Source organism: Euprymna scolopes, chromosome 12 (assembly GCF_053919585.1).
Source record: "Euprymna scolopes isolate OS-2025 chromosome 12, ASM5391958v1, whole genome shotgun sequence".
In the NCBI taxonomy this organism is placed as follows: Eukaryota; Metazoa; Mollusca; class Cephalopoda; order Sepiida; family Sepiolidae; genus Euprymna; species Euprymna scolopes.
Genome location: NC_136493.1, coordinates 2,847,339 through 2,871,451, shown reverse-complemented (window position 1 = coordinate 2,871,451; position 24,113 = coordinate 2,847,339). Strand labels below are relative to the sequence as shown.

Sequence of the window (24,113 nt, the reverse complement as noted above, 5' to 3'; positions counted from 1 at the left end):
ATGTATATATATATATATATATATATATATATATATATATATATATATATATATATATATATATATATATATATATATATATGTATAAATAAGGGGGTGGTCACCAACAATGTGTATTTTTTTAACATTATTTTATTATTCCGTGTTTTGGTTTTTCATTGAAAATTTTGTTTAGATCATTGTAATACTGTTTTTAAATCATTGAAATTGTTTTTACCGCGTTTCAGACGTTCTCTGAAGCGTCATCTTCAGAAAGTATTTAAAATGATTAGAATATATTAAAGACGTGTAAAAAATGAAAAGAACATTTTCGTAGTTCATTTGAAATGTTCCAAGAGGTGGAAACGTGTGTACACGATTCTACTTTTCATTCGTATGTCCAATTTTTATTACTGGTTCATTGGGCTGGAATCATGTCTTATCTCTCTCTCTCTCTCTCTCTCTCTCTCTCTCTCTCTCTCTCTCTCTGCTTGTGTTTCTGTTTATCTTTCTTTGTTTTTTCTCATTTTTTTCCTTTTTTACTCTTACTTGAGTGGGGGTGAGGGGCCCATTGGTACTTGGTCAACTGAGTGCATAGGGTAGGATGTGTGTGTGCTTGTGTTTTCTTTTATTTGTTTGATGAATGTATGTTCGGTTTCATAGTATTATAAAGTTATTTGCTTCCCGAGGAAGGTAACTGTGATTCAAGGTCATTACTAATGTGTGTGTGGTAGGAGGAGGCAGCTCCTCTGAAGTAAGGGGAGGGGTGTTTTCATTCAGTTTTGATATTTATTTTTTGGATTCTTAGATTTTAGTATTGTGATTTTTCGTTGCAGTCTTAGACTGTTCGGGTGTTCTTAATATTATGTTTTTAGGTAAAGAGGTGTATTAATAAATATACGTAGGGGATTTTTTTAATGTTTCTATTTATTTGTCTCCCCATGTGGGTATGGCTAGGCCCAGGATCGGTTCTTAGTGTGGGGAAGATCTCGTCCCCAGAGGAGAGAGGCCACTTGGAGGGGCATAGGTATGGGAGGAGGGATGACAGAAGGGATTATAGTTATCTCAGTCATGAAAGATATCTCCTCTACTGACTGAGGGGGAGATATGTATTGGAACAGATATTACACTATGGTTCTAGGTGTTTCCTAGTGCTGTTGGTTTCGAGGTTAAGAAGGGTTGGTATTGTTAAATGTGTTGTATTAGAGACAGGGGTGTTATGCCTGTGTGTGGCTGTATGCGTGTGTGTGAGAAATCCTTCATTACTGAGATAACTATCAGAAACATAAGGCATCAGTCCAGCTCAATGAACCAGTTATAAAAATTGGACATACGAATGAAAAGTAGAATCGTGTACACATGTTTCCACCTCTCGGACCATTTCAAATGAACTACGAAAATGTTCTGTTCATTTTTAAAACATCTTGAATATATTCTAAACATTTTAAATACTTTCTGAAGAGGACACTTCACAGAACGTCTAAAATGCGTTAAAAACAATTTCAATGATTTAAAAACAGTATTACAATGATCTAAACATAATTTTTAATGAAAAACCAAAACACGGAATAATAAAATAATGTTAAAAAAATACACATTGTTGGTGACCCCCCCCCCTTATTTAAATATACATTTTTCTCTCGTTGGAATTTCTTCACCTATTTTCTTTAAATATATATATATATATATATATATATATATATATATATATATATATATATATATAATACAAAATACCTGTTGTAACAAACACATTGTTTTTTCTTGAACCAATAATTAATTTATGGCTACGACTACGAAAAATTAAATGTTTACTCGAGTTGAGGAGAGTAAGGTAAATACGTTGGCAGCGCATAAAAAATCTCTTTATAGGCATGCGTGTTGTATCAAACGGTTGTCCTCTTTTTTGTTGTTGTAGCTTTTAGCTAAACAGCACATTAGCAAGACAGAGAATGCAACTCAATTAAGATAGAAATTTAAAAAAGAGAGAAAAAAAGGCCGAATGTGTACTGGGTAGATGCTCACCATTTACGCGTACATTTTCGAATCAATCATTTAATGTCATTTGGTACATTTATTCACAGGCTAAACAAGGTTTTATAAAGAATGGGAATGTTTTCAAGTCCAACTGAGTTAAAAACCAGGCAGTAATCATGCTAAAACCATGTATTAATCTAATTTGATATAACTAGGAGTGCAGGAAATTTGGATAAAAGATAAGATTATGGATGTATAAACACATTTTACTGCGTATTTTTACGGCTGTATTTATAATTTAGCATGTAATCAAGATAGAGCAAAGAACATAATTTGGACTGGCTCAATCAAAATACTACGGAGTTAAATCCAACGAAACGTATTACCCTTTAAAAGTTTATATATCGATCTAATCGATTTTACCGTTCGGAATTTACTCTTATATCAACATGTATTAAATCTGTTGCCAAGATCGCTGGGAAAATGGTTGGATCACTCTACTGCTCCAGTAGGTATCTCACTGCCGGTGTGCATCTGGGTAGGAGCTGCTCGGCGCGCTATATCAAGCCTTGATAGAGTTCACAACAGGCTTCGAAACATTGTAGGTGATGCTTTTTTATCTTTCCAGCAACCTTTTTCCCACAAAAGAGACGTTGCGAGCCTGTCTTTGCTCTGCCGTTATTTTCATGGAAAGAGCTTTACTGGGCTTTCATTAATGGTTCCCCTTTGCTAAACTTTCATAAAAACACACTCGGCTATATACTATTTACCTCACTCTCTATACATACCTATATCTAAACGCGGATTTAATGAACAATGCTTTATTCATAAAACTACCCGCCTGTAGAACACTGTTCCGCTGGTCTGCTTCCCGGTTGAATACAACATGGTAGCCTTCAAATCCAATGTAAACAAGTTCTTGTTGAGCCTTCCCCATAAATAAACAAATTCTAACCAATTTGCAGCATTACAACGATTACTACAATATCACTTTACATTCATTAATCCTTATCCTCGAATGGATTTCGGGCCTTGTCAAGTGGTAACTCACAATTAAAAAACTTCAATTTACTTTATAATCATTCACTAATAACAACCATTATGAAAATACACTTTAAGAAGGTCGGAGGTTACATCGATCGACAGGGTGTGGGAATAACACTCAAGATGAGAATAGTAGTCCGGATAATCCAAATAATACAATTTTTCAAAACATTTGGTAATGCAACAGAGCGCGGACGCGCGTATGCGAATGCATACAAAATGTGAAATGACGTCACTGTAAGGAAAAAGAGTATAAAAACGTTAGAGAAACGATCACGTTAGAGTCTGGGTTACGTCAGAGCCGTAACGAGAAGTCACGCGTGGCGGGAGAATAAGATAAAATGTTATTATTACAAAAAAGAAGTCAAGTTATTACTACTGCTATCTTCCTTGCTATGTACTTGAGTCTACACGTGTAAACGTGTATAGCGTTACACTAAGACGTTTACGCATGAGCCAGAGAACTACTAATGTGTTGTACTGTCAATATAAAGATACAAATGTAGTTTGCATGTTTTATATATTTGCTCGCAGAATGGTATGTTATATAAAGAATGCTCGCAGAATGGTATGTTATATAAAGAATGCTCGCAGAATGGTATGTTATATAAAGAATGCTCGCAGAATGGTATGTTATATAAAGAATGCTCGCAGAATGGTATGTTATATAAATGAAGATAGACAAGCTCAAGTTGGCTCATTGCTTTGATATGACTTTCGTCTGATTTTGATGATGATCGCTTTAATGATGATGACAATCGCTTTCTCTCTCTTTCTCTTTCTATCTCTCTCTCTCTCTCTCTTTCTCTCTCCTCCAGTTGTTTGGTTCTTTCATTCAGTCATTTTGAATTAGGACAGCACGTGTGGCAACTTGGAATAATAAAAAGACAACGACATCTTTTCAACTGTCTATAGTTCTTATTTACAATGCCTCCCCACGGGACAGAGTTAGACATCAGGGTCGTTTTTTAACGTGGAGAAAAGGAACAAAAATAAAAATTGTCTTAGTTGTGAAGAACTTTTCCTCCACTGACAGAGAACAAGAAACTGAAGTGTAGCATCCGAAGAACAGATTCTACATTTTGATCTTGTCCCGAAGAGTTCTGGGATGAAGTGGTTTCATTATGGATTTTGTTTTTTGAACTCACTTCCTCCTCTTCGGTGCTTTTTTCGGCCGTATCATCCTTCAGGTGTATCTCGAACTCGGGAACTCTTTTTTTTTGGGGGGGGGGGAATTTCGAACCCAACCCTTTATTGTTACGGGGGTACCTTGTTCTCGTTCCATTCAGGCCGTCTCTACCGCTACCGCTTAATGCTGTTGCTGCTGCGTCTATCGCTGTCGCTGCCGTTGTGTTATCACTGCCACTGCTTTCGCTCAAGATTGAACTCAGCACCTTGGAGACTTGCAATGTCAGTTCCAACGTCTTAGTCGCCTCGGCCATGTGTCACTAGTGACTCCGTCAGCTTTCTCTAGAATATGACTGGGAAACGGTGTTTCTGACGTTTGTTTAGAGTTGTTGGGGAGGTAGTCAACTCGCCTTTTTTTTATAAAAATCGATCCAGCTAAGGCATGAAGCCACTTGATGAAAGGTGGTAAAAATACTACTTCAAGGTCAAAAACTTGCTAACGATAAGTGTTAGATATAATAGGTTATAATCCAGAAAACTGCAATTCTTCGCTCATGGAATGTGACGAGTAAAGGAATAAAATAAAGAAAGCAAGAAAATTATGAAGCTGACAAACGTAAACACAAGATCCACTTACTCTTCTCCTTAAATTAGAACGTGGAGTCGATTCAGTAAGAAACGCTTGAGGCTCGAACCAATAAGAAATGTTCGATTATATTTTCTCCGCTCTCCCATTTTACATCTTCATAATTTCCCGTTCTTTCTTTGTTACTTTCAACTGAAAAGCGATGTAATATAATATATATATTCGGTCCGTTTTGAAAATATAATATTGTCGTTATTTTCGTTTCTTTTTTACTTATTTTTGTTTAGTTATGCGCGGCATTTTTTTAAAATTAAATACATCTCTCACAAGAACTTAACTTTTCCAACTGAAAAACCGATACGTTCCTCTAATCCATCCGTTTTGCAAATATAATATTTTTGTTAATGATGTTGGTTCCTTTTTTTTATTCTTAAACATACTTGGGTGTCAAAACATGACACGTTCTTCTTTTTTTATTATTATTATTATTCAATTTTTTTATTATTATTCAAAAAAATTTATTATTATTCAAAAAGTTTTTCTCGTTATTAAAAATTTTTAATCATTATTCAAAAATTTTTTATCATTATTCAAATTTTTTTATTACTAATCAAAAATTGTTTATTATTATTATTCAAAATTTTTTTATTATTATTCAAAATTTTTATTATTATTCAAAACTTTTTATCATTATTCAAAAAGTTTTATTATTATTCAAAATTTTTAATTATTATTCACACTTTTTTATTATTATTCAAAGTTTTCTATTATTATCAAAAAAATTTATTATTATTCAAAATTTTTTATTATTATTCAAAATTTTTTATTATTATTCAAAAGTTTTTATTATTATTCAAAAAATTTTATTATTATACAATTTTTTTTATTATTATTCAAATAATTTTATTATTATTCACAATTTTTTTATTATTATTCAAAATTTCTATAAAAATTATTAGCAGGAAGATAGGAATAATTTAGATAAAAGTGAAGCTGTTTTTTTTTTCATTAAATCATTGCATGTTCTGAATGACGATTAACTATTAGAGCAGAACTACACAATATGGGAACCATTTATTATAAATAATGAAAACATGCACACACACACACACACACACACACACACATATATATATATATATATATATATATATATATATATATATATATATATATAGAGAGAGAGAGAGAGAGAGAGAGAGAGGGGGGGAATAAAAAGGAACAAACCGTATTATGTGTTCATCAACGTTTCGTCTTTATTTCGAGACTTCCTCTGGATGAATGAGATTAAGAAACCAAAAAATATACCAGTACAAAATATTTGAAAATGTTTCACGTGCACAGTGTGACGCAGTTCTATTTGAGAGAAACGGAAAATTGATGCTGGAAATTCAAAAAGGAGGGGGGCTGGCGCTGTTAAGGAGAAGGAAATTTTAGTGACGTCATATAGTCGTTAATATAATTTTAAAACTAGGAACGCAAGTTTATATTCTTATTGGGAAAAAGATATATCTGTTGAAATTCAAATATAAGTTTGTAACAAAAATGAAATGAGTGTTATTTATGTAATTTATTGATAGAGATCATGTGTTAATTATTACAAGGGGTGTTTGAATGGTGTGAGAAAGTTAACCTGTGTCCACAGTTAAATAATGTTTTTTAATAACAGTTTACTTATTAATGGCTCTATGTTATAGAAACCTCCACGTTGTTTAATAGTGCTTCAAATTGCGATAAGCGCAGATTCAAGAAGTCTCCGGCGCGGTTTATTTGAAATAAATTTAACTACTTTTGCGTGTTTAAAGTCAAAGGTGTGGTTATGTTGCAATGAATGAGAGAATAAGGCACTTGGAGAATTGCTATTTTTTATATCTCTTTTGTGTTCATTGAGCCTTTTTTCCAATTTACGCTGAGTTTCACCAACGTATTTATGATGGCAATTATGGCAAGGAATAGTATATATACCTCCATCGGAAACTGGTTTGTTATAGAGATGTTTCGTGGTTTTTAATATATGTCTTATGGTTAGTGATGTGGTTTGTACGATAGGAATTTTTAGTTTGTTTAGTGTGTTATAGATTATTGTATTATTGGTGTGTGTAGGTAAAAGAAGATGTCTGTTTATGAGAAAGGTCTGGTGTGTATGATTTTTTATTATTATCTATTCTGGAAAATATTTGTGTGGCTTTTCTCTTAGCATTCAATATGAAATATGTCGGATATTGCAAGGTTTTCAAAATGTTTGTAAGATATTTGAATTTTACATGTATGGTGTAAAAATGGCACCACCTATAACAAAAAGAAAAAAGTAAAGGTAAAGTTTGGCGATGGTTCGATTATAGTATGGGGGTGTTTTTCATCCAAAGGTACTGATGAACTAGAAATCATTAATGGTAGAATGAATGGACGTATGTACAGGGAGATTTTTGAGAAAAACCTCCCGAAATTTACTGATTTATTGGGACATAATAGCAATTTCGTGTTTCAATAGGATAGTAATCCCAAGCATGCTGCCAAACTAACCAAAGAATGGCTTAGAAATGACGGAAGTGGCGTTCTTATTTGGCCCAGTCAGTCTCCAGACTTCAACCCAATTGAAAGTTTGTGGAAAATATTGAAGATGAATATTCACAAGAGGAATCCACAAAATATTCAACAACTAGAACAGTTCTGCAAAGAAGAATGGCGCAAAATACCTGCATATCTTTGCAAAAAACGTGTGCGACTATAGAAAGCTGTAAGAAGCTGTTGAACGCAATAAAGGCTATGCCACCAAATATTAAATCAATGTATCCAATACTTTTGCGTTAGTTGATTTATATTTTGTCTTTAATATAAATTTTCTTAATTTTAATTTGTAATTACTACTCCAAATATTAGTAAGAATAGTAATAGGAATATACTGACCAAATTTTAAGTAAAATCTTGAACTCTAAGTTATGAAGAAAAATGTAATGTATCCAATACTTTTGCGTGGCACTATATATATATATATATATATATATATATATATATATATATATATATATATATATATATATATATATATATATATATATATATACTAACAGGCACCCCGGTATTGTCTGATCATAAAATACGCTTAAATATACTTTGATTAATGCAGATTTCGAATTTATTATAATATTATATTAAACCCAATATATAGTAATGATTTTAAAAGTTTTTTAAATGACTCGTGCGCCACAACCGAGAACCGAAACCTAAACGATTAGCTTACGATTTACTTTTTCTGTTGAGGTTAATGCCTGAGCTATGTTTGTAACGAGGCTAAAAATCAAAACATGAACCAATAGCTATTGCGTTACACATGCATATTCGTAATGCCATTTTTTTATTTTCACACTTTTGCACCGATTTACCCCAGCTCAAATCCATATATAAAGTTTTGCATGGGTTCGAATATCCGATATGTTAGTTTCATGTCTGTAGATCAAAACCTGACATAGGAGTTTGGTAGGCACATTTTTTAAAAACAAACGTATATACGCATATATATATATATATATATATATATATATATATATATATATATATATGGAAAGTGGTTTGTGTTCACTGTAAATTTTTTATGCAAATATTACGCAAGCATAAATCATGTTGAATATCTGCATGAATATAATTACACGTAATAGTTAACTAAAGATGATCATCCCATAAGAAAACTGAAAAAACTAATAGGGAAATAATTAAACCGAATATTTAAAAGAATATGCAGTAGTTAGATCTTTTGAAGATAAATGCAATTCCGCTATTCATATATGACAAATCGTATTTTCTTTTAAAAAAGTGTTTTTTTTTTAAATATGAATATCAATACACAAAAAGAGAATTTTTTAGGAGTATAGAAGAAATATCGGTGTAATAATTAGTGATGTATAGTAATAATATTAAGATTGCAGACCTAAAAACCAAAACAGGTCTCAATCCCCAAACGTTCATAGTAACAAGTATTAAGTATTTGGTAAAAATCGGTTGTAAGTGACACTCTTCTAGAGGTTGAAGGTTCAATCTTCAATACGGATGAAATTTAAAATACGATTGCGTATTACTTAGGACTTTTACTTAGCCATGGCTGGCGGAATGAGAGCATACTATCTCCGTGAATTAAATAAATGGTCTCGATTGAAATTTCCGGCGGATTCCCGAGTTCGACAGAAAAATTTCTGAGCTCGCTAAGATACACCTGAAGAAGGCCGGGGATTACATCGACCGAAATAACACTCGAGATGAAAATAGTAGTCAGAATAATCCAAATATGAATGACTAACCATTAGTTTCAAAACTAAAAAAATAAGTTGAAAACAGGGAGCAGTTAAATAAACGAATGCCGAAAAATGATTGCATTAAAAAGAATAAATCCATTTCATAAAGAAATTTATTTTAAAAAAATAAGAACATCATGTAATTATTAATATTTTATTTATTTAATTTAATTTTATTTATATATATTACTATTTTATTTATTTAATATTATCTTTATTTTTTTATTTTTTATTTATTTATATATATTACTATTTTATTTATTTAATTTTATTTTTATTTATTTATATATATTACTATTTGATGTATATCATTTTATTTTCATCTATTTATATATACTACTATTTTATTTATTTAATATTATCTTTATTTTTTATTTTTTATTTATTTATATATATTACTATTTTATTTATTTAATTTTATTTTTATTTATTCATGTATATTATTATTTTATTTATTTAATATTATCTTAATTTTTTTATTTTTTATTTATTTATATATATTACTATTTTATTTATTTAATTTTATTTTTATTTATTCATGTATATTATTATTTTATGTATTTAATATTATCTTTATTTTTTTATTTTTTATTTATTTATATATATTACTATTTTATTTATTTAATTTTATTTTTATTTATTCATGTATATTATTATTTTATTAATTTAATATTATCTTTATTTTTTTATTTTTTATTTATTTATATATATTACTATTTTATTTATTTAATTTTATTTTTATTTATTCATGTATATTATTATTTTATTTATTTAATATTATCTTTATTTTTTTATTTTTTATTTATTTATATATATTACTATTTTATTTATTTAATTTTATTTTTATTTATTCATGTATATTATTATTTTATTTATTTAATATTATCTTTATTTTTTTATTTTTTATTTATTTATATATATTACTATTTGATGTATATCATTTTATTTTCATCTATTTATGTATACTACTATTTTATTTATTTAATATTATCTTTATTTTTTATTTTTTATTTATTTATTTACATTACTATTTTATTTATTTAATTTTATTTTTATTTATTCATGTATATTATTATTTTATTTATTTAATATTATTTTTATTTTTTATATATAGTACTATTTTATTTATTTAATTTAATTTTGATTTTTTATTTATTTATATATATTACTATTTCATTTAATGTTATTTTTATTTATTTGTATATATTACCATTTTTTATTTAATAATATCTTTATTTTTTATTTATATATATTACTATTTCGTTTATATAATTTTATTTTATTTATTTATATATATTACTTTTTTAATTATGTTATTTTATTTTTGTTTATTTATATATATTACTAGTTTATTTATTTTATCTTATATTTATTTAGTTATATTTACATTACTATTTTATTTATTCATATTATTATTTTTATTTTATATTTATTTATATATATTACTATTTTATTTACTTATTTTATTTTATTTATTTTTTCTTTGTTTATATATATATTACTATTTTATTTATATTATTTTATTTTTATTTATTTATATATATTACTCTTTTATTTATTTCATTTTATTTTTAATAATTTATATATATTATTATTTTATTTATTTAATTTTCTTTTTACTTTTTATTTATTTATATATATTACTATTTTATTTATTTCATTTTATTTTTATTTATTTTTATTTATTTTTATATATTACGATTTTATTTATTTTATTTTATGTTCATTTATTTATATATATTATTATTTTATTTATTTAATATTATTTTTATTTAATGATATATATTATTATTTTATTTATTTAATTGTATATTTATTTTATTTATTTATTTATGTATATTACTATTTTATTTATTATATTTAATTTTCTTTTTTGTTCTTTTTATTTATATAGATTATTATTTATTTGATTTTATTTTTATTTATTTATTTATATTACTATCTATTAATATTATTTTATGTTAATGTTTTATATATATTACTATTTTATTTATTTAATTTTCTTTTATTTACTAACATATATTACTATTTTGTTTATTTTATTTTATTTTCATTTATTTGTATGTATTATTATTTTCTATATTTTATATCATTTTTATTTATTAATATATATATTATTATTTTATTTATTTAATTTTATTTTTATTTTTGTATTTATTTATATATATTATTATTATCTTATTTATTTAATTTTATTTGTAGTTGTTTAAATTTATTTATATATGTTACTATTTAATTTATATTATTTTATTTTTATTTATCATATATATTATTATTATCTTTATTTATTTTTTTTTTTATTATTTAAATTTTATTTCTATTTTATTTAGTGAATCTTATTTTTTTATTCATGTATATTACTATTTTATGTATTTCATTTTATATTTATTTATTTATATATATTATTATTTTATTTATTTAATGTTATTTTTATTTTTTTATTTTTTATTTATTTATATATATTACTATTTTATTTATTCAATGTTATTTTTATTTTTTATTTTTTATTTATTTATATATATTACTGTTTTATTTATTTAATGTTATTTTTATTTTTTATTTTTTATTTATTTATATATATTACTATTTTATTTATTTAATTTTATTTTTATTCTTTATATATATTACTATGTTATTTATTTAATGTTATTTTTATTTTTTATTTTTTATTTATTAATATATATTACTGTTTTATTTATTTAATGTTATTTTTATTTTTTATTTTTTATTTATTTATATATATTACTATTTTATTTATTTAATTTTATTTGGTTATTAATATATATTACTATTTTATTTATTTAATGTTATTTTTATTTTTTTTATTTTTTATTTATTTATATATATTACTGTTTTATGTATTTAATGTTATTTTTATGTTTTATTTTTTGTTTATTTATATATATTACTGTTTTATTAATTTAATGGTATTTTTATTTTTTATTTTTTATTTATTCATATATATTACTATTTTATTTATTTAATTTTATTTTTATTATTTATATATATTACTATTTTATTTATTTAATGTTATTTTTATTTTTTATTTTTTATTTATTTATATACATTACTATTTTATTTATTTAATTTTATTTTTATTATTTATATATATTACTATTTTATTTATTAAATGTTATTTTTATTTTTATATTTTATTTATTTATATATATTACTGTTTTATTTATTTAATGTTATTTTTATTTTTTATTTTTTATTTATTTATATATATTGCTATTTCATTTATTTAATTTTATTTTTATTATTTATATATATTACTATTTTATTTTTTATGTTATTTTTATTTTTTATTTTTTATTTATTTATATATATTACTGTTTTATTTATTTAATGTTTTTTTTATTTTTTATTTTTTATTTATTTATATATATTACTGTTTTATTTATTTAATGTTATTTTTATTTTTTTTATTTATTTATATATATTACTGTTTTATATATAATATTTTTTTATTATATATATTATTATTTTATTTATTTCGTTTTTTTAGTTTTTTTTTTTATTTATATATATTACAATTTTATTTATTTTATTTTTTATTTATTTATATATATATTAAATCTTTGATTTATATTATTTTATTATATATTAAATCTTTGATTTATATATTTTTTTTCACGGTGGTCAACACTTTTCAAGGCCCGGAAGCCACTCAGGGATAAGAGTTATTGCAAGTACAGTACGTTAGTGTGGTGATTTGATGAAGTGTTTACTTAAGGGGGCGGTTCATTAGGAATTTGTTTATGTTGGACTTGAAGACATTCAAGTTGTACTCAGGTGGGAAGCAGGCAGACGGAACAGAGTTCCACAGGCGTGCAGTTCTAAGAAAGAAGCTTTGTTCATGGAATCCACGTGTTGATTTAGGCACAGATATAGAGTGGGGGAATTTATCACAGTGGATTCAGCTAGACGGGTGTTTTTCGTGAAAGATTGGCGAGGGGGGACCAGAGATTGGAGTTCAGACGAGCACCTGCCATGGAAATAACGATAAAACAATGATAGGCTCGCAACGTCTATTCTGTGGGAGAGAGGTTGCAGGGTAGAGAAAATGGCATCCCCCACTAAGCCACGAAGTCTATTTTGTACTCTGTCAAGGTAGGATAGGCTGTTTGTAGCAACTCTGCCCAGATATGGCAGCAGTATTCCATCCTTGGACGTACTTCGCTATTATAAATATAGAGAATATTATTTTTTTTAGTTTTTATTTATTTATATATATATTACTATTTTATTTATGTGATTTTATTTTTATTTATTTTATTGTATTTTTATTTATTTATATATATTACTATTATATTTATTTAATACTATTTTTATTTTTATTTTTTATTTTTATATATATATATATTACTATTTTATTCATGTGATTTTATTTTTATTTATTTGATTATTTATTTATATATATTACTATTACTATTTATTTATATATATTACTATTACTATTTATTTATTTAATATGATTTTTATTTATTTTATTTTTTATTTATTTATATATAAACCTATTTTATTTATTTAATATTATTTTATTTATTTTATTTTTTATTTATTTATATATATTACTATTTTATTTATTTTATTTTATTTTTATTTATTTTATTTTATTTTTTATTTATTTATATATTGCTATTTTATTTATTTCATTTTATTTTTATTTATATTAGTTTATTTTAATTTATCTATATATATTAGTATTTTATTAATTTTATTTTATTTTTTATTTATTTATATTTATTAATATTTTATTTGTTTGATTTTATTTTTATTTATTTTATTTTTTATTCATTTATTTATATTAGTATTTTCTTTATTTTATTTTATTTTTATTTATTTTATTTTATTTTATTTTTTTATTTATATATTTATTTATATACTGAAGTTTCAAATCCGAGTGTACTTCGACGTAATTTGAAATACTTGAATATTTTCTGTGTAAATAGATGGATGAAAATGAAAACGGCAGTAACCCTATGCGGGTTTAACCAGCATCCTCTAAAGGAGCATAAAATGCACACGCGATTCCCACTCGCATGTACATCCCCGTAATGTACATCCCCATAATGTATATCCCCATAATGACGTAAGGTTTTTGCAACTCTTGAAGGGAAGTGTCTACGTCCTCCTATATACAGCGCCTGGAATTCATAAATTGGTCACCCATCATGTACTGACCAGCCTCAGCGTTGCTTAACTTCGGTGATTTAACGATAAACGGTATGTCAACGTGACTATGCCGTACTCGTGTGAATAGGTGTGTTCATATTTCTATTTGTTTCATATTTTAAGAACTACGAATAAAATTATGGAAAGTATTGGCTTCCCCATTTATTTAAATACGTGTTTTATTTTTTTCAGACTTTCAACGGATTTCCATATGGAAATATATTACGACTTAATTAATTGGACTTTTCATTTCGCACGGATCAAAAAAACTGATTGCAAGCAGGTAAGTACTTCTAATACAACTAACGACAACCGAAGTAGAATCCACCTAAGCCATGCTGAACCGACTTCCACTAAAGAAGGAAGTTTCGGGGTAATACTTAATTCCTGAGTCATATGCATATTCCAATCAGAGAATATGATGCGTTGGGGTTTTCAACTCTTGCAGGCACGTGAGATATTCTTCTATATACAATGTTTGGTATTTCCAAATGGTTACTCATCTGCTACTGGCCAGGTTCAACGTTGCTTAACTTCGGTGATCTGACGAGAACTGGCGTATCAACGTGATTACGCTATATTATAACTGGTGACAATGCGAGAAGATGAATAAAACAGTTTTTCTATTTGAATATTCTATGAAAATTAACTTATAATGAAGTTTTACACACACACACATACACACACACATACACACACACTCATATATGTTAGTGATGGGACGATTCCAACATGTTCCCGAGTCCGAGACAATTATTGATTCGATTTTTATCTCTAAATATTTAAGTAGATAGCTGTTTTTATGGGATGAGAAGCGTCGAATACCCGTGTAATATGTGTACCTTTCTAAGGAAAAAATACATTTGTGAGGGGGCGATCTATATATTTTAATTTTGCTGCTAGTTTTTATCAATGAATATCTATCATTGGAAAGAATCGTAGAATTGCAAAAAAATCGTTTAAATACCCACGTAAATATTTTAAATAAAGGTTTTATTCAAATCTCATGCTCTGCAATGCCGAACATAGCCTAAACGATGATCACATCGAATAACATGTAACTTAAAGCAGTTCGATCAATGCACTCCCTCAATACTAATTGCAATTGCTAGGATAAACAAAATTGCCCATTCAGTGATCAAGGATGTAATTTATTCATACACTATAACGGAATCACCACTAATTGATCCTTATATACGATCACCTCAACTCTAATAAATACTCAAAATCCTGATCCAAGCAATTGTCCAGCAATTCTTACCAGCTAATTATACTCACACTAATGATTTTCACACCTACTCACCAATTAACCCAGATAAATCATCTGCACACACCTACTTTATCAATCATAAATAATATGAACCAAGTACAGTACTTTAATAATAACAACTATAATAAAAAGACAGAAACATCTTTAATGACCCTTATTAAAACCTTCTCAATCATAAATAATATGAACCAATAAAACTTAATAAGCTGTCCCCCACAATAACATAGTGCCACCTCCAGTCTGATAAAACTAGCACATCAAACCACGTACATTACTTTAATAATAACAACTATGATAAAAAGACAGAAACATCTTTAATGACCCTTATTAAAACTTTCTTTTACGATACGAACTGATGAAGGAAGGGTGAAACTCTCCGGATCAAAAGTTGAGCAATTTTTCTATCTATATAACTTTTGAAATCTATTTGTCTTAATATCGCAAACATTCGTGCATTGCAAACATTTTTTTCTTATTTCAGCTTTGACTTCAACTCTGAACATTTTAATTAAATTAAATTTAAAACAGGATCCTACAAAAATGACACCCTCTGAGTTTACATAATAGTGCAAGTTTTAATTTGGAAAATTCTCGTTTTCATGGGTGACTTTTTTTCGTTTTAAATATAAATAAAACTTGAACAACTATGGTAAAAAAACAGGAACATTTCTAACTAACGTTATTAAAAACATTGGGTTTTAAAACATGCCTTTCTCTAAAAAATCAAGAAGACAACATAAAACACACCAGGTTCTAAATCGTATCAACTCTGCATATCAGAGGCAGTAAAGATAATTATTTCCTTTCAAAATAAATCTCTAATCAATATAAATACTGAGCAAATCTCACATTGAAAATTTAATTACTATTTATTATAATTTATTTAGTTTGTTCCACTTTCTTTTTCCATCTATAAATAAAACTAGAACCCCATCTTCCAGTGTAGACCCCTACTACCAGGTCTCCTTCTCCAATATCAGGGGTCTACGTTCCAACCTTCCAGAGGTTGAAACCCAATTACAGGAGACGAAACCGGACATATTATTTCTATGTGAAACTGGAATAGGGCCGACCACTTCCCTAGATGAGTTCATAATTAATGGATACTCCAATTTAACAACTAAATCTGACTCCCAAGATCGCCATGAGCATGGAATATGTGCCTACATTAAGGATGGCTTCCCATGTGGCAGGGATATCTCTAGAGAAGATCCTAATTTACCCTATATGTGCTTCAGGGTTGCACTTGCTAACACCACTGCATTTATATTTGCCCTCTATAGGCCCCACAACAGCGGAGTTACTATCTTTAAGAGCATATCTGAGAAAATAGACCACATACTGTCTTCACATCCCTCGGCTAACATCCACATCTGTGGTGACTTCAACGTCAATAACGTGGAATGGCTGACCCATTCCAATAAGACAGATGATGAGGGGAGGTTTTGTCATGATTTTGCCATTGCTTATGACCTCACTCAGATTGTTCGCGAACCCACCCATGTGCCCGATACACCCAATCAATATGCAAGCCTCTTAGACCTTTTTCTCTCAACTTCCCCTGAGCTATGTTCATGTACCGTTTATTCTCCTCTAGGATCCTCCGACCACTCCGTCGTATCAGTTAAGATAAAAACAAAATGTAAGAATCCATCAGACGTACCCCTCCACCGTACTGTATACCGATACTCTATCGCTGACTGGGATAGCTTCCGTACATTCATATCTGATTTACCTCTGCACTCCATGTTTAAAAAGGAAGTGTCCTCTATAGTATCAGATCTGACCGAATGGTTAATTGTAGGCATAGATCAATTCATACCATCTAAAAAATTCCACTGAGACTAAAGCTGCTTTCAGGACTGCCAGCAACCACTGTAAAAGAGTAATAAAAAATGGAAGAGAGCTATATGCCCAGTCTGTTAAATCCAAGGTAGCTGATCAGCGGCTTGGTTCCCACCAGTTTTGGCAAATAACAAATAGGATCCTGAACAGAAGTGTGCGTTCTATCCCAACCATTATCAATGGACCAGAGGTTATCTCGTCAGCGTCAGACAAGGCCAAACTATTTGCAAAGAATTTTGCAGCTAATTCTACCCTATGCGACGAAGGCCATCAACTCCCCATATTTCCTCCTATAACACAGAACAAGCTAGGTAACATACAAATATCCGTGCATGAGGTCGCCAAGCTAATAAAAAACCTAGATTCCAGTAAAGCAACTGGCCCTGATGGCATCCCAATTATAGTGTTAAAAAAGCTTCAACCAGAACTTGCTCCCATACTTACGAAACTATTTAAGCGCTGCCTTAAGGAGAAGTGCTTTCCGACTCCCTGGAAGACCTCATCAGTTTGCCCTGTATTTAAGAATTTAGGTGATAAGTCATCTCCCTCTCGGTACAGACCAATAAGTCTTCTCTGTGTTATGAGTAAGTTGCTGGAATCAATATTAAATAGAGAAATAGTCAACCACCTCAGCAGGAATAACCTTCTTAGTGACACACAATATGGTTTCCGCTCTGCAAGATCTACCGCAGATGTGCTGACGGTTATATCCCACAGGATTAGTGAATCTCTTGACAAAGGCTTCCTTTCTAGGGCAATTGCTCTTGACATATCAAAGGCCTTTGACAAAGTATGGCATAAGGGTCTACTTCACAAGATTTCCAGCTACGGTATAACTGGAAATGTTTTCTCAATCATTAAATCATTTCTCTCCGATAGGCTCATAAGAGTAGTGGTAGATGGACAAAAATCAGAGGCCTGCAATATAAATGCTGGAGTCCCTCAGGGGTCAATCCTGGGCCCAACTCTCTTCCTGATCTACATCAATGACCTCCCTAAACACATACTTAAATCATTCGTTGACATCTATGCTGATGACACGACCATCTACGGCAACACATCAAAGGCAACACATCAAAGGCTGTAAATGACGAAGTTCTCTCGGATTCTCTTTCCTCTGATCTCGAGCGCGTGGTTCAGTGGGGGAAGATGTGGCTAGTTACCTTTAATGTATCCAAAACCAAACTCCTATCCTTACATCATCAACGCTCTGATCCCCAGCTGACATCAATTGTGATGGATGGCTCTCGTCTGGGTGAGGCCCCGTGTTTTGACAAGCTTCTGGGTTTGACCTTTACTCCTGATCTGAAATGGAACACGTACATCAAGTCTGTTGCCAAGGTCGCTGGAAAGATGGTGGGATCCTTCTACCGCTCCAGAAGATATCTCACTACTGATGCAATTCTTTATCTATATAAAAGCCAAGTACGGCCAAGGATCGAATACTGTTGCCATATCTGGGCAGGAGCTGCCAAAAACAGCCTATCCTGCCTTGACAGAGTACAAAATAGACTTCGTGGTTTAGTGGGGGATGCCCTTTTCTCTACCCTGCAACCCCTCTCCCACAGAAGAGACGTTGCGAACCTATCCTTGTTTTATCGTTATTTTCATGGCAGGTGCTCGTCTGAACTCCAATCCCTGGTCCCCCCTCGCCAATCTTTCACGAAAAACACCCGTCTAGCTGAATCCACTGTGAAAAATTTCCCCCACTCTATATCTGTGCCTAAATCAAAACGCGGATTTCATGGGCAAAGCTTCTTTCTTAGAACTGCACGCCTGTGGAACTCTGTTCCGTCTGCCTGCTTCCCTTCCGGACTACAACTTGGATGTCTTCAAGTCTAATGTTAACAAATTCCTAATGAACCGCCCCCCTAATTAAACACTTCATCAAATCTCCTCACTAACGTAATGTACTTGCAATAACCCTTATCCCTGAGTGGCTTCCGGGCCTTGATAAGTGGTGATCACTGTGTAAAAAAAAAGAAGAAAAAAAATCTTCTCCTCTTAACTCTTACTCATTCCCTGACACTAAACAAAATAATCCCTATTATCGTGTTTTCGCCTAAGTCCCTACTCTTGAATCTATTGAATCGATATAACGCTGCACATTAATATAGGATTATGTTTTTCAAGATATACGTACATACACTGAGCGCTTTTGTTTCTATTTCTATGTTTTTCTACCTTTAGCCTTTCTGTAATAATTTTCCCAAAGGATATCATTTTGTACTGATAATCAAAATTCGTCTTACTCGTCCTAGTCGCAATAAAAATAGATTTTAAATTGCTAATCACCCCAAAAATATCAACTCATTAGAATTAAAATTAATTTTAAAGCAACATCCAAAATAAATGAAACTTTCAATATATATAATAGCCAGATATTTACACAAACTAACTTATATTTTATAATTCTATTTAAGTACTTAATAAAAACAACCCTTAAATATAAAATAAAATCCTATTTACTCAGTACATTCTGCGAAGTGAAATAAATATTGAACACTATCCTAAGTCCACTTTTACCATATTTGCAAGTATAAGATCAATTTCGTCATCTTTAAAGTTCAACCTGGATAATACATATGTGTCTATATATACGAATATATTTAAACGTGCATGTATTTTTCTGCGTTTATATATACATGTGGTTATTTGTGCCTTCATATGTGCATACAATTTACTACTAACTATCATATATATATATATATATATATATATATATATATATATATATATATGTGTGTGTGTGTGTGTGTGTGTGTATATATATGTGTGTGTATATATATATATATATATATATATATATATATATATATATATATATATATATATATATATATATATGTTCTGAGAAAAATAGAAAAACCGAATGAAATTATTAAAATAATCAACGTTTCGTCCTTATTTCAGAGGACATCTTCAGGATAATTGAAGTAAAAATGCAAGAAAAGAAAAAGTCATAGATCGTACGAAAAAGAGGACAGTTTTTGAATCCTACCCATGTCCCATACGCACACATATGTTTGTCCTTCCCGACATGGGTAGGATTCAAAAACTGTCTTTTTCGCAGGATCTATGACTTTTTCTTTTCTTGCATTTTTACTTCAATTATCCTGAAGATGTCCTCTGAAATAAGGACGAAACGTTGATTAATTTAATAATTTCATTCGGTTTTTCTATTTTTCTCAAGACATAACGTCAACCACCGCTGGTATTTTTTCATTCCTTATACACATATATATATATACATACATATATATATATATATATATATATATATATATATATATATATATATATATATATATATATATATATATATAAACTCTGAACGTCTGCGTGTGTCTGGTCACAAATATAGATCCACCGAATATTGTGATAAGTGTTTCAGTATGAACCGGTATGGTATAATAAATTATGGAGATTATCTATTTTATTTTTACTTTCATCATATTTTGCTTTGGTTTTGATACCCCCAAATTCGAAGCTATCTCTTTACAACCCTTCCTTTTCATAACCTATCATACTTTCATAAATCAGAATCCATTTTCTGTAGGCTGTTTTTGAACCCAGTCAACGACGGGTACTTTTGCTAGTATATATATATATATATATATATATATATATAGAGAGAGAGAGAGAGAGTGAGAGAGAGAGAGAGAGGGGGGGAGAGAAAGAATGTAAAGAAAAAACGACAATATAAAAATATATACTAATAAGGATGATACATTATTAAGGGTGTGGGTTAAGTACAAATCGTTATACCATCACATTTAAAAGCATAATGCTTCTCATCAGAAAAAAGAGAAGATACTAGGTAACATATTAGGGATACGACGTCTAGCGATAGCTACATTAGGGGTGAAATAATTGTGTGAGAGGAGAATGATAATATACTGAAAATGTTGGGGATGGGAGATGGGAGAACTACAGTCATCTATGCAATAAAGGAAGAACATAGCTTTTATTTACTGAAGATAAGTTAATATCACCTATGCCATGATGAGTTCAATATGTTACGTGGAAATAATATGAATATTAGATAAGTAAAACAACTAAGTAATACAACTCTTTAGCTGAGAGTACGTCTTTCAAGCTCCTTGGCCTAACGTTCACAGGAAACATGAGCTGGAACAATTACATCGAGGGCATTGCCAGGGCCGCTGCGAGGAAGGTGGGCTCTCTCTACCGTGCTAGAAAACTTCTAACACCCGAAAGTATCCTGTACCTCTATAAGGCCACTATTCGCCCATGTATGGAGTATTGCTGTCACATTTGGGCCGGTGCATCGGCTATTAGTCTCTCGCTCCTTGACAGGGTTCAAAAGAGAGTCGCAAATCTGATAGGCCCTAAACTGGCATCAAAACTTCAGCCTCTGTCCCATCGTCGAAACGTTGCATCCCTCTGCCTGTTCTACAAGTATTATAATGGTGAATGCTCTGAAGAACTGCAAGCACTTGTGCCCCCACGACGTGAACACCCTCGACAGACCCGACAAGCTACAAAATCCCACCCCCACACTGTAGAGATCCCTAGATGTAAAAGATCTTTCTACTCCAGTAGTTTCTTCCCCAGAACTGCTAGACTTTGGAATTCCATTCCAGGTCACTGCTTCCCCAACTGTACTGACATGCATAAGTTCAAGTGCAACGTGAACCAACATCTCGCTGCCCTAATCCCTACATAGTACCCCAGTAGATGTTTCCCCTGATAGTAGCCCCCTACATTAAAGTGGCAATGTGCCTTGTTTGGGGTGAAAATGTAATTAAAAAAAAATGAGATTAGGATAAGCCTAGAATCGAACCCTGTAAGCCAAGTAAAGAAATCAAGTCTACTGATAATTCTTTTAGAAATCTGAATATTAAATATGTCACTAAAAGAATGAACAATGCAACTTAAATTATATTGTTTAAAATATGTTCGATTAGAATTGAGAATTCTTTTGTTTGCCAAAAGTGTGTTGGATAAACATATGTAAAGCCACGTGAAATTAGTCACGTTTGAAAAATACACTTCTGACCTCATAGACAAAGGATATTTCTCCATATTATGGGTTCGGACTTTAGTCAGAGAGCAAGTCAATCAAAAAGAGAGCAAGAGAGTTGGCCAGTTAATTCCTCGGAAGCGAAGGGAGAACAATTAGACTGTGTAGATCAAAATTTGAATTCCTGACGTCAATCGACAGATGAATAAAGAAGTCATCATTATGTTTTGTAACTGTTATCTTGTGTCATCCTTCATCACGAACGAAAGGTAATTGTGTTTATCATCTTGTAATGAACATTGTGTAAACCCTTCCAAGTTTGTGCCCCCATCTCCTCCATCACAAGTAATGTCTATACATGCCTCCTCCTCTCTAATATGTGTTAAAATAAATGTAATATATATGAATGTTTCCTCTCCCTCATCATCACTATCGCTATGTCTGTATTACATGAGTGCCGTTATATATTTCCGCGTCATTTTTAAATATGAACCCGCACTATTCAACCAATATATGTGTCTATATGCACAATCGGAAGGAATATGAGAGAAGTGATTGAGAGTGACTGTTTATTTAACCATATGTAGTTCTGGGTTATAACTACGGAAGTGGTATTCTTGGAGATGAAATATTAGAATAATTTTTTTATGATTTTTTTATGATTTTTTTTGTTATGTTTATTCTGTCTGACTGCAGGATAGGTTGTACGGTAATTGCGTCATTTTTTGTCATAATATTAACATTCTAAGTTTCTTTCAGCAAAATTTTCCACCTAATCCTTCCAAAGAACCATAGATATGTATACATTCTATATAATCTTTCGAAAATTGATTTCTTACAATTGTTTTTAACTTTCAATTTTTGTGCTAGCCAGTAAAATTATAGGTAGGCTATGTAAAATTTATTTTGCTAACCGTTTTCCGCTAAAGAAAAAAGCCAAATTTTGAAACTCCATGGAATAAGGAAATAATTAACTTGATTTTTCATTTCATTCTTTCAATAATAAATGTAAATCATAATTTCAATAATTTAACTCCTTTCATATGCTTATATGTGTGTTTATATATATTTATGCCAGGTCATGCCTTATGCTACTGGTACCATGTAACCAAGTACTACCTGCCTCATGGTCGGGTCATCGGCAACTAAACTGGTTCCCCCACCAGACTTGTTTGGTGACTAGTCTCCCTGAAGGATTAAAAACAAGACCTTTCAAATGGCGAATGAACCCTTTTTCAGGGTCAACGGCCAAGTAGCACTGTGTGTGTTTGTGTGTATGTATGTGTGTGTTGGGGTCGAGAGGGCTCCCGTAAGCTGTGGTGAAGGCAACCTTTCTAAAAGAAGCAAATCTCTGATTTAAAAAACCATAAAGCGGGAGACCAGTAACCGCATTAAGCTGGTCTGCAGTTTAACTTGTTACTAACTATCTTGCTCTTGCTTGTTGCTGGGACTCAATTTTGAACCGAGAGAGAGACTTAGGTGTCGTACAAAGCTAAGACTCTGTAACATCATCTGTGTATAGATACTTCCTCATGCATTTGTCTATAAAAATGGTCCTGTGCAGATGGAAAAGTTGTGACGCGTGGAGTCTTTAAATGCTGGAAGCGTGTAATAATTGATCTCAATGACCGTCTGCAGTGTCATGCCTGCTTGATCGTGTGAATTCACCAGCAGAACTTTAAAAAAAAGTCATTTTTGGGCTCAGGGACTTTAAGTGGCTGAGGGAGTGGCACTCGTCTGACAAGACGTTGCAATCATATATATATATATATATATATATATATATATATATATATATTAGTGATTAAGTGAAGAAAACTGAGCATAGATCGA

General features: G+C 29.7%; 1 protein-coding gene across 3 annotated transcripts in view; it reads left to right on the top strand.

Moving 5' to 3' along the window:
• The window catches only part of LOC145291152 (neuronal acetylcholine receptor subunit alpha-10-like), a 693,294-nt gene that overhangs the window by 488,710 nt on the left and 180,471 nt on the right, over positions 1 to 24,113 (top strand). For all 3 annotated transcript variants that reach the window (XM_080136680.1, XM_080136678.1, XM_080136679.1), the window contains one exon: positions 14,371 to 14,461. The gene's annotated coding sequence lies outside the window, so the exon portion shown is untranslated. The remainder of the gene's footprint in view (positions 1 to 14,370; positions 14,462 to 24,113) is intronic.